The sequence below is a fragment of the Equus przewalskii genome, chromosome 26, assembly GCF_037783145.1.
Source record: "Equus przewalskii isolate Varuska chromosome 26, EquPr2, whole genome shotgun sequence".
NCBI classification, from domain to species: Eukaryota; Metazoa; Chordata; class Mammalia; order Perissodactyla; family Equidae; genus Equus; species Equus przewalskii.
The window spans coordinates 36,131,687-36,144,992 of NC_091856.1; the positions used below are offsets into that span (position 1 = coordinate 36,131,687).

At 48.2% G+C, this 13,306-nt stretch overlaps 1 protein-coding gene across 1 annotated transcript in view; it reads right to left on the minus strand.

The window, feature by feature from the left end:
- Nucleotides 1–13,306, minus strand: part of BRD3 (bromodomain containing 3) — a 68,672-nt gene that overhangs the window by 52,933 nt on the left and 2,433 nt on the right. The window lies entirely within an intron of this gene.

The following is a 13,306-nucleotide window of genomic DNA, read 5'->3' on the forward strand; positions in this document are numbered from 1 at the left end:
GTGTGTGGCTGCCTTCATTGGAATAGCTGCTCATTTTAGAAAGAAGATTTTTAAAATTCTTTGAATCGATGCTTTAAGTCTGGACCAAACCCTAGATCCATACCTTTCCCTAAGGAGGAGAGGAGATCACGGTTCAAGGCCGCTGCGTCCCCAGCATGTGCCTCTGCACCTGGGGGGCGGGGGAGTGATGCCCAGTGGAACCTGCTCTGCAGTGAGCAAGGGGAGGAGATGGTGCGGGGTGCACTGGAGGAGTCGTCTTCCTAAAAGCCTTGGGACAGAGGAGAAAGGAGCTGTGGGGGGAGGGAGGTGAATGGGGAGGCGGGGCCTCACACCCGCCCCTCCTTCCTGGGGCTCCTTCCTCTTCCCAGCTGGGTGCCCTTCCTGAAGCACATTACACGCAGGACCAGAGCGCCCCCCACGATGCACTGCCCTGCTCCAGCCCTGCACCATCCCCAGACCACTGCATCCGAAACCCCTGCGGCGGGAGCTGTTAGTGACCTGCCTTATAGATAAGGAAACTGGGGCTAAGAGGACATCTCCGTCAGCAGTTGCCAGAGCCAGGATTGGCTGACGCCCAAGGGCTTAACCATGAGCCTGTCCTGCCTCGCGCCCATATATGCAAAGTTCTGCACACAACATCAGGGGTCCAGAGAGGCAGTCGGGGTGCAGGGACTCCAGGTCAGGAAACAGGGCAGAGAGCAGAGCAGGGCGTGGACACAGTGCACAATCATGATGACCCCCAGAGCTTTGCAGGGCTGGGGTCACACCATGGAGGGTGCCCAGGGCCATCCAGGGCAGCAACGCCACCTGTGGCAGACAAAGAAACAGAGAAGGACGGCCACCTGCCTCTCCTCTGGAGCACCACCACACTGCACCAAGCCAAGGCCCCCCACATGCTCTCCAGATCAGACAAGGGTCATGCCCCACTTTTTTTTGGGGGGGTGAGGAAGATTCACCCTGAGCCAACATCCACAGCCAATCCTCCTCCTTTTGCTGAGGAAGAGTGGCCCTGAGCTAACATCTGTGTCCATATTCTATTTTGTATGTGGGACACTGCCACGGCATGGCTCAATAAGCAGTGCATAGGTCTGTGCCCTGGATCCGAACCGCTGAACCCCGGGCCACTGAAGGAGAACACGCAAACTTAAACCACACTGCCACTGGGTGGACCCCTCATTCTTTTTTTAAATAACTTTTAATTTGGGGATTAAATTTTTAGATTTTAGATTTATAGAAGAGTTTCAGACAGCGCAGAGAGTTCCCGCAGACCCTTCTCCTGGGCTCCCCACGGTTCCCACATCAGCACATGCATCCCGCAACTAAGAGAGCGACCTTGGTGCAGGCTGTATCCTGATGTCGCCAGCGTGTCCGGCCACTTGGCTTTCAGCTGTTAGTCTCCTCTCATCTGCGACAGTTTTTCAATCTTTCCTTGTTTCTCATGACCCAGACGGTCTGGAGAAGCACTGGCGAGGTATTTTGAAGAATGTCCTCCAATTGGGGGTTGTCTGGTGTTTTCTGAAGATGAGCCTGGGCTATGGGTTTTGGGAAGAAGCCCACAGAAGCTGAGAGATGCTGTCCAGAAGCATCGTAGGTCACGGCACCTTCACAGCCACCTGCGGCTGTGTTGTGAGTCCTGGAGCAGGCTCCACCCTCCTGGAGGTGGGCTCCCGGGAGGGGGTGGTAACTACATATATGGTTTGGGATTCTTCTGTGAGGAAGGATTTATTCAATCACTTCTTTTTATCAGCGTGGACTCATGCATCTCTGTTTCATACTTTGGGTCATAATCCAATACTATGTTATTTATTTTTTTTGCTCAAGTTGCTCCAGCTTTGGCCATTGGCGACTTCCAGTGTCCCTGTGACATGCCCCCATCCTTCTGTTTTTTGAGCAACTTCCTTGCTTTCCGGCACTACAAGATGCTCCAGGCTTGGATCAAAAGCTGTCACACCAACTCTCCAGCTGGTTAACTTAAACTTTTGGTGGGTCTTTATTAAGCACCTGCTGTATACCTGCTGCTCTAAGGGCACCAGGGATACAGTCGGCATTCATGAAGCAGTGCGTCAAGCCGCTGCTCTGTCTCCAGGGCTGTCCCCGGCTCGGGGGGTTCTGGAGAACACGACAGGCTCCTGCCCTCACAGGACACGCACTCGAGCGGGGCAAACAGACCTAAAACTATAATCCCAGCAATAACTATGTAATTAGGACAGTGGGGAGGTCTACGAAAGAGGAAGTCGGCAAAGTTTGGAGCCCCTCGAGGTAGATGGCGACGGTAAATCTCAGGTCTACACTGACTCTTTGGAGCCAGCCACCATCACGATCCCCTCAGCAACCACGGGGCTCCTGGCAGTGTACAAAGCACCTTTCCAGAACCCTCTCTCATTCCACAGAGGGCTCCTTGGACGTGGAGGTGGAGGGGACCTGCACACAGGTGTGCCTGAATGGCCTGGATGCGGGAAGGCAATGCTGGTGGATGGGCATCACCATGGCAACCTGCACCCCTGCCCCTGGCAGCACTGGCCTGCGGGCGCAGCAGCCGCCAGAGTAGGGAGCAGGGGCTGGCTAGTGAAGCCACACGCAAGGCAGGCTGGTGATCTGCGCTCCTTCAGGAGACCAAGCCTCAGCACCTGGGATGTCAACACACAGGGGGAATCCTGGATTAGCACGAGGTAAGATGCTGACTCCCTGGAAATGAATGGAAGACTCTGGAGCCTCAGGTGTTAGAGGTAGTGCTGCCTCTATCTTCACTGTGCCACGGAGAATGGAGGAAAGAGGGGAAAAGAGGGAGGAATGTGTGCACTTGTTTATCAATAGTTGGGGAAACTGAGGCAGAGAGGACCTGCAGGCGGGCCTGAGGACCCCCCGGAAACCTGGCTGCCTGGCTTGGTTGGCAGCTGAGTTTGTGCAAATGGTATGAGTCTACCCCACAAACACACAGACTGGGTGGGCTTTCTCCCCCCGACCCAGAACTGCAGCCAGAGCTGAGCGTCCTGCAAACCCTGGGCTTACTCCCCCCGGCTTGCTTTCCTTCCCGTGGCCTGGCTGCCCACTGCCGATGTTTGTTGCTTCTTACAGAATCTTTAGGACAGAAGGGCTGAGCGTGGGGCAGGGCATCTGGCGGGCATCAGGCCCAGGGTGGTGGAATATGACTTCAGACCCTCTGACATCCCTGGGGCAAAGACGGCGTTTGTCCCGTTGCTTACAGTGTATCCCCAGCACCTGGCACGGGGCTCCGCACGGATCAAGCACTTGATTGATACTTATTGAATGCATGAATCTACCGCAGCCTGGATCTCCATCTTGAGCAGAAGATTCTGGAACATGCTAGAACCCGCAATTTCCTTGGGCAGGAAAACCTCTGATCATCAGCAGGATGATCTGACTTTGGCATCTCCTTTTCCTTGGAAATTCCTTCTCAAAGCTTCAACCAGCCCTGCTGGGCAGCTGAGTGGGACACAACAGTGGGGATATCTTGGGTCCACAAGCCAGGGGTCTCTGGGCTTGGTTCCCAGCTCAGCACCATCTCTCTCTGCCCGTGGTTTCCTCTTCTCTCAAACAGGGATGATACCTTGTGTGTGGATTAAATGAGATCACGTGGGAGAAATGTTTACCATGGTGCCTGGCAAATTGGAAGAGGTCAGTAATTGCTATTTGTATCACGGCCATCACCAATGCTGGGATGTCTCACCTAGATGTGCACTGGCCTCCTGATAGCCTTTTCTCTAATCTGTCCATCCATCCAGCCATCCATCCAACATTGATTGACTACAACCTGCAGGCACTGGGATGTGAGTAAGTCCTCAGCCCATTTCTACATTTATCTTTCTAAAGCAAGTTCGAGGTATTCCTTCCCTAGTTCAAGATGAACAAGCAACCATTTTGGAGGGCTGCTGGGTGGGATTCATAAAATTTAAATGACTTCTGCTTCTGGGAAGATGGAGTAGAGACATCCTCCTCTCTATTCCTTCGTCTAAGAACAACTAAGAACCCTGCACACTATATATAAACACACGTAAGGAGACCCTGAAAAGTGGAGAGAAGGCAGCTGGGGAGCCCAGGGCCCAGGAATGCCATGGTGGTGAGTTCCCCGGGTTTTCCTTTTTCCTCCTATATTGTAGTTGGAAAGCCAGCAACCTGGAAACGAACACTGGGCGCAGACACAAAAGCCCGACAAAAGCCTGCTCTCTCGAGCCAAAGGACCAGAAAAGGGGCAGCCTAGCAGGACAGAAAACTGGTAGACAACACCTGCTCCTCTACAGCCCACACCACAGAAAACTGTGGCACCACCCACCCAGGTCGGCAAAGGGCAGCCGGGGAGCTGACTTCCACCCTCGCCAGGCTCTACTGGGGCACCTCACCCTGTCACACATGCTGCCAGGGTGGTGTCAAAGAAGGACAGGCAGGGGCCCAGGAATTTCATCCCTGGTGGGTGGTAATCCCCCCCGCCCCCACTGCTGCAGTGCCCTGGAGGCCATGTGAGCACAGTAAGGAGGTACTCTTACCCCTCCCAACCAGGGAGGTGTCAGTGGAGACTCACTGGGGAGCTGGAACTCCTACCCACCAACACAGGAGCACCTCCTTCAGAGGGGGCTGCACTTCCACCCCCACTTCTCAGCAACAATGACATGGTACCCCTCACCCCCTTCCCTTGCTGGAGCAGTGTCAGGGGAAACCAGCTAAAACAAGTTCAAATAAGATCCAGAGCCTCATAATGTAATACCCAAAATGTCCAGGTTCCAATGAAAAATCACTGGTCATACCTAGAGCCAGGAAGATCTCAGACTGAATGAAAAAAGACAATTGATAGATGCTGATGCTGAAGTGACAGAGATCGTAGAATTCTTTGATAAAGATTGTAAATCATAAAAAGGCTTTAGTGAGCAATTGTGAACACACTCAAAGCAAGTGAAAGAATTGAAAGTCTCAGCAAAGAAGGAGACTATATAAAGAAGAACCAAATGGAAATTTCAAAACTGTGAAATACTGAAACCAAAAAATCTCAAAGGATGGGCTCAGACTCAACATCAGAATGGAGAGGAGAGAAGAAAGAATAATGGGCTGGAAAATAGAGCAGTAGAAATTGCCCATTCTGAACAACAGAGAGAAAATGGACTGAATTTTTTTTTTAAAAAAGGAACAGAACCTCAGGGACCTTGAGACTATAACGAAAGATCAAAAAGTCATGACACTGGAGGCCTGGAAGGAGAGGAGAGAGGGGACAGAGCTTAAAAAGTATTCAAAGAAAAAACGGCTGAAAACTCCCCAAATCTGGCAAAAGACACAAACCTACCTACAGTTTCAAGAAGCTGAGTGAACCTCAAGCAGATTAAACTTAAAGAAATTCCACTCTAATTCACATCATAGTCAAACTGACAAATATTAAAGACAGAGAAAAAGTCTGGAGAGAGGTGAGAAACAAGCTTTATCAAAAAATATTGGGGAAAATATGGAATGACAGCAGATTTCTCATTGGAAACTATGGAGGCCAGAAGGGAGTGGAACGACATTTTAAAAGCACTGGAAGAAAAGAACTGTCAACCCAGCCAAAATACCCTTCAGGAAGGATAGACGCATTCTCAGACGCAGGAAAACAAAGAATTCATGACCAGCAGACCTGCCCTAAAGAAGTTCTTGGGCGAGAGGGATATGAAGCAAGAGGGAAATTTGGAATGTCAGGAATGAAGAGCAACAGAAATTGTAAATATCTAGGTAAACAGACTATTCTTTTCCTTTTAAGTTTTAAAAAATATGCATGATGGTTGAAAGAAAAATATTACATTGTCTAGTGGGATTTTCAGTGTATTTAGATCTAAATACATAGACAACCACAACAGAAAGGCAGGAGGGTAAAAGGGGTCAACATGCTGGTGAGGTTTCCACATTCCACTTGAAGTGGGAAATATTACTTTGATGTAGACTGTGAAGTAATGTTAGAAATATGATTATTTTAATCCCTAGATAATCTACTAAAAAACTATGCACACAAAACACACAGGCAAAAAACCCAATTGGTAAATTAAAATGGAAAACTAAAAGGTATTCAGATAATTGTTTAAAAGGCATGAGAAGAGAAATGGAGGAAGAAAAAAAACCAGAAGACAAATAGAAAATAAATAATAAAAGGGTAGACCCCAATCCAAACATATCAATAATTACATTAAATGTAAATGGCTTCCCTATAGTCAACAATAATGTATTGTACACTTAAAAATTTGTTAAGAGGGTAGATATCATGTTAAGTGTTCTCTACACAATAAAATAAAATAAAACATAAATGGTCTAAACACACCACAAAAATAAAATAAAATGTCAAAATGGATTAAAATCCATAACCCAACCATAGGCTGTCTGTAACAAACTTCCTTCAACTATGATATAGATGGGTGAAAAACCAAAGCATAGAAAATGATATACTATACAAACACTGATCAAGGAGGCTGGAGTGGCTAAATTAATATCAGACAAAGTAGACTTCAGAGCAAGGAAAATGATCAGGGATAAAGAAAGAAAATAAAAATGACCAATATCAGGAATGAAAGAAAAGCTATCACTACAGACCCCACAGACATTAATAGGCTAATAAGAGAATACTGTGAACAAGTCTATGCACATAAGTTCAAAAACTTCAATGAAATGAACCAATTCCTTGAAAAGCGCAAACTTACCCAAGCTCACCTGAGAAGAAATAGATAACATGAACAGTCTCATATCTATTAAAAAAATTGAATTTTCTGCTTAAAATTTTATTAAAAAAAGAAAGTACTCTAGGGACCGGCCTGGTGGCTCAGTGGTTAAGTGTGCACATTCTGCTTTGGCGGCCTGGGGTTTGATGGTTTGGTGTGGACATGGCACCGCTTGGCAAGCCATGCTGTGGTAGGCATCCCACACATAAAGTAGAGGAAGATGGGCATGGATGTTAGCTTAGGGCCAGCCTTCCTCAGCAAAAAGAGGAGGATTGGCAGCAGTTAGTTCAGGGCTAATCTTCCTCCAAAATAAAAGAAAGAAAGAAAGAAAGAAAGTACTCTAGGCCCAGATAGTTTCACTGGAAATTCTACTCAAATACAAAGAAGAAATAACACCAGTTCTACATAATCTTTTTTGTAGAAGAGGAAGAAATCCTAATTCATTTTATGAAATCCGCATTAACCTGATAGAAAACGTGACAAAGACAATTCAAGATAAGAAAATTATAGACCTATATCCATCATGAACACACATGCAACAATCCTAAATATAATATTAGCAAATCAATCTCAGACATATATCAAAAAAATACACATCATGATCAAGTGGGGCTTATTCAAGGCTGGTTCAACATTTTTAAATCAGTTAATGTAACCCAGCATGTTAACAGACTAAAGAAGAAAAACTACATGATCATATCAATTGTTGAAGAAAAAAGCATTTGACAAAATTTGACACTGATTCATGACAAAAATCCTTGAAAACTAAGAATAGATAGAAACTTCCTTAACCTAAGGAAGGGCATCCACAAAAAACCTATAGCCAGTTTCACACTGAATAGTCAAAGACTGGATGCGTTCCCCCTAAAATCAGGAATAAGGCAAGGTAGCCCACTCTCACTTTCCAACATTCTGCTGGAGGCTTCTTGCAATAAGTCAAGAAAAAGAAACAAAGGGCATCCTTTCAAAGAACCAGCTTCCGGTTTCATTGATTTTTTCTTGACTGTTTTTCTATTCTCTGTTTTATTTATCTCTATTCTAGTTTTATCAGTTTCTTCCTTCTGCCAGCTTTGGGTTCAGCTTGTTCTTTTTCTAGTTCCTTGAGCTGTAAAGTTAGGTTGTTGATTTGAGGTCTTTCTTCTTCCTCTTCTTCTTTCTTTTTAATGTAAGTCTTTACACCTATAAATTTCCCTCTTAGCACTGCTTTTGCTGCATCCATAAGTTTGGCATGTTGTGTTTTTGATTCCACTTATCTTAAGATACTTTCTAATTTCCCTTGTGATTTCTTCTTTGACCCATTGGTTGTTTAATAGCGTGCTATTTAACACATATTTAAAAAATTTTCACATTTTCCTTCTGCTATTGATTTCTAATTTTATTCTATTGTGATAAGAAAACAGACTTTGAATGATTTCAATATTCAAACATTTTAAAATATTGTTTTGTGGGCTAACCCATGGTCTGTCTTGCAGAATGTTCCATGAGCACTTGAGAAAAACGTGTATTCTGCAGCTGTTGAGTCGAGTGTTCTGTATGCATCTGTTAGGTTCAGTTGGTTTATAGTTTGCTTTGTATACTTTGGAGCTCTGATGTTTGGTGCATATATGTTTATAACTGTTGCATCTTCTTGGCAAACTGACCCTTTTATTGATATATAATGTCTCTGTCTCGCTTAACAGTTTTTGACTGAAAGTCTGTTTTGTCTGACATGAATGTAGCCAACCCTGCTCTCCTTTGGTTACTATCTTTTTCCGTCCTTTCACTTTCAACCTATGTGTATCCTTAGATGTAAACTGAATCTCTTTCAATTGATTTTTGACACAAGTACAGAGGCAACTCAATAGATAAAGGGTACTCTTTTCAACAAATGATGCTGGAATAATTGCATATTCGTTGCATTGAAAATGAACCTTAACCCATATCTCACCCTTAAAACAAAAATTAACTCAATCGAGATCATAGATCTAAATGTAAGGTGTAAAATTATAACTCTTTTGGAAAAAAAACCTTTGTGGCCATAGATTAGGCAGAGTGTATGTGATGCCAGAAACACAATTCATAAAAGAAAAAAAATGCTAAATTAGACTTCATCAAAATAAAAAAAACCTTTGCTTTGTGATAGGCATTGCTAAAAGAAGGCACATAAGACACAGACCGGGAGAAAATATTCATAAATTACATGTCCTACAAAGGACTGCATCCATAATACAGAAATAACTGTCACTACTCAAAAATAAGAAAACAAATGACCCAAATAAAAGAATAAGGAAAATATTTAAACAGACACTCCACCAAAGAAGATACAGAGATGAAAAATAATAAGAACCTCATGAGCCCTGGAGAAACGCAAATTAGAACCACAGGGAGACACCTGAAAGAACTGGAAGCAGGGACTCAGACAGATGCTTGCACACCCACGTTCAGAGCAGCAGTATTCGCAATAGCCGACAGACGGAAACAACCCAGAGGAGCGGATTTTTTAAAAAACTGTAGTATATCCATTCACTGGAATACTGTCCATCCATAAAAAGGAATGAAGTACTGACCTATGCCGAAACACAGGTGAACCTTGAGGACATCATGCTCAGTGAAATAAACCAGACACAAAAGGACACAGATTATACGATTCCACTTATATGAAGTACCCGGAACAGGCAGATTTATAGAGACAGAAAGAAGACTGGAGACTATCAGTGGCTGGGGTGGGAGAGGTGGGAAGAGGGAGTTTCAGTATATTGGGGACAGGGTTTCTCTCTAGGATGATTCAGAAGCTCTGGAAATGCGTAGAGGTGATGGTTGCACAACAATGTGAATGTCCTTAATGCCGTTGAATTATACACTTAAAAATGGCTAATGTGGCAAATTTTATGTTACGTGTATTTTACCACAATAAAAACCTATTTGCAAAAAATCCACGACGAGAATCCACTACACATCCATTAAAATGGGGGGAAATTCACGAGAATCTGACCACATTGAGCTCTGGTGAGGATTCAGAATGTCTAGAACTCCTAACATCGCTGGTGGGAATGCAAAACGGTACAGCCGCTCTGGAAAACAGTTTGACAGATTCTTAAAACGTTAAAGAGATACTCATCCAAAGATCCAGGAAGCGCACTCCTCTGTACCGACTCAGGAGAAATGAAAATTTATGTTCACACACACGTCTCTACGCGAGAGTTCACAGCAGCTCTATTCACGATGGCCCAAAACCGAAACCACTCAAACGTCCTCAGGGAGTAAACGGTCAACCTAGTGATGGTCTATCCGTGCAATGGAGGCTGCTCCGCGATGGAAAGGACAGACTTGATGCGGCAACACCATGGGTGGACCTCAGAGGCTTTATGCTGAGAGGAAGAAGCCAGTCTCAAAGCTTCCGCGCTACAGAATTCCATGTATCTGTCATCCTGGCAAAGACAGAACTGTAGGGGTGTGGAGCAGCTCAGCGATCGCCAGCGGTCAGGGACGGGGAGGACGGGAGCGCGAAGGGGCAGCAGAAGGAGTTCGGGGGTTTGGAATGCTGCACTCCTGATTACAGTGGTGGCTACACAAAGCTATACATGTGCAAAAGTCACAGAACTGTATTGCCCCCCCCAATGCAATTTTATGATATATTAGTTTAAAAAGAAAACAAGATTCATAAACAACTGTACCTTTTGAGTGCTTACTGGGTTCTAGGCCCTGCACTGCGTTCCACGTGATTGCAGAAGAATCCTTGAAACACCAGACGAGTTGGTGTGACCATTCCCATTTTACAGATGAGGAAACTGAGGTGCGGGGAGGTGCCTGGGTATGTCTGATTCCAAAACTCACGCTTTTATAACCACTGTGCAGTTCAGAGCCTTGTAAAAATCAAGCTCCACGTTCAGGTCCTGACTCCTAGGGTTGAGAGCTGAACATGGGCAGCAGGCTTGCTTTATGGAGGCTTTGTGGAGATCGGGAAGACGCCCGTGGTCTCATCAGGGACAAATCTGGACTCTGACACCAGACAGACCATCCAGAAGGAGGGGGATGGAGACAGAGGGCCAAAGCAGAATCAGCCGGGTGGATGGACAGACGAGAATTCCAGGACGGCCAGAGCTGTCTGGATGCTGTGTCAGGCAGGCCAAGGCAGCTGGTCACATCACAGCTGCTTCAAAGCTCTGCTTGGCCACCCCAGGTCCTGCCAAAGGGGCAGGCCTGAGCGAGGACACTTCCCACCTTCCACAGCATAGATGAGCGGGGCCCTGGCCAAAGGCGGCCTCCTCCAGGCTTGCGATGCGGAAGGGGATCTGGAAACTCTGGAGAGACTGAGGCCCTTAGAAGGATGAGCTGAGGCTGAGCAGGGTCGGGGCGAGAGGTTGTGCGGGCAGGGTGACCTCACAGGCCGGGGGCAGCCGGCAACAGAGGGAACAGAAGCTGGGAATGCAGGGGGGACACCAGGCCTGGCCAAGGAGGAGAGATGGTGGGGATGGACCGGTCCAGGTGACAAATCACGCTGGGACTGGACACGGAACAGTGTTTCTCCAAATGTGGCCAGGACCCCGCAGGCGGCTAGTTAGAGTCGCAGATTCCTGGGCTCCAGCCCAGACACACTGGGGGCCCTATGATTCTGCTGCACCCCGAAGTCTGACAGGCTCTTGGCCCGGGGAGGAGCCAGGAGCCAAGGTCCCCGGTGGCCTTGTCTTCCTGGGGCAGCTCTCACTGGGGTCCCCTCTGCCGTAGCACTTCTCCACTACCCACTGGTGTTACCCCGGGGGCCGTGGGGTCTCTGCTCTCAGCAGGCTTTGAGTGACACAGACAGCAATAGTGACCTCTTGCCCAGGACCTGGGAAAGGCTGCCCAATCCCCCGGGACGAGGCCCACCTCCTTCTGCCAGCATTCCTAACGAGAGCCAGGCTAAATGCTTCAGACTCACGATGTCTTTGCTCTCACAAACGGCCCTATACGCAGGTCTGTCTCCAGGCCACTCGCACTTTTCAGGGGAGGAAGCCGAGCCGGCAGAGTGTCCAGGCCACTCTGAGAGACCCAGCCAGTCTCTGGGTGCCACAGTCTGGGCCCAGAGCCCTGCTCTCAAGCCCCTTTCTACCGCCACCCCAGAAGGCGTGGATGCTCTCATCCCTGGGCCTTCCTGACCTTCCGCAAGCTCGGTGGGACCCCTGGGCATGGGGGGCTGCAGGCTCGCCTCCCTGCCTGCGGAGCTGACTCCAGGCCTCGAGCTGCAGGAGGCCCTGGGCATCTCCTTCTCCCTCCCCTGCATCTTCAGCCCACTCTCTCCCGAGCCTTGCTGGTGGAGCCCTACACGGCTCTGCAGCCCCATCTTCCTCGTTCCTCCAGCCTCAGCCCCTTCGCTTCCCCCACGCCGCTGGCCTTTGTATATGTGGCCCGTTCTTCCCTCCAAAGGCCTGTGTCCTGCCTGGGGGCAGCCCCTGCTCTTCCAGTGCCTCTGGTCAAACACCATCTGGGAAAGCCTCCTTGACTCTCCACCAACCCACCAGCACGGCTGCCCGTGCCAGCAGCCCATCCTAGAACCTGGCACCACAGCCTGTGACCACGGCCTGTGGCTCTGACTCCTGTTAGACGAGAGCTCCCTGGGGCAGGGGCCACGTGGGGCCAGCTTCGCATCCATGGCTCCTGGCAGCACTGGGTACCTAGGATCGTTATGAAGACGCTGGGGGATGAGTGAGGTCTGGGAATGGGCTTGATGGGAGAGAGACATATTTGTGAATCACGTGTCATTCTCCTATTGTGGAAATGAACGAGACATTATTATTTTCTTTAATCACAAAAGCAGGACCTCCGATCGGGAGAATATCAGTGGTATAAAAGGAAAATTGACAGTCTCCCCTGCAATCCTGTCTCCCTCCCCCTGGGCGTGACAGTCTAGGTACCCTCCGGAGCCTCTGCTGCTGCAGTCTCTCTTTCTCCCCACATCCAGCTTTGCTTTACAGAACTCCTATCGTTCTGTGCACATTCTTCCATCGCTGGTTCTCCCTCTCAGCATGCCCTGGCCGTCCCTCCGTGGCACGGCTCCTCCAGCACGGCTTCTCCAGCCGCCTCCTTGATTTGGCGGCTGCAGAGGGTTCCAGGATCCCATGGACCACGAGTGATTTGTCTCTTGCTCTAGCGATGGACATTTAAGTTGTCTCCAATTATTTCACCATTATAAATGATGTTGTCGTGAACACCCTTTGGCAGCCTCGAGCCTTCGGCCGCTGCTTCTGAGGGAAAGATTCCGGGAAGGGGATTGTCAGCGGGTCTGTGTGTTCTCAGCAGGCGCTGAGGTCCACCTGTCATCTCCGTTTTAGGGACCGCTGTTTCTATTATTTATATAGCCTCTGTGCCCTCACAGTCCCTCCTCCTTGGTCCCCGACGGCTTTAACATAAGACCCCGGGATTGATGGGGAAGCGATGTTTGGGGTTAGAACTATCCAGATCCCACCTCCTCTGCCCCAGATAAAACCAAAGGGTGCCAACTTCAAGCCCGCCCCCACTTCCCAAAGCAGGCCTGCATCGGGGAGCGCCTGCCCCATCTGCCTGTGGGCTAGAGGCTCTGGCCACAGGGCTGGGCGTGGTGGGGCTGCCCCTTGCTGACTGCACTTCCATCCGCCAAGGTCGGGCTCTCACAGGAAGACAGCTGCGAG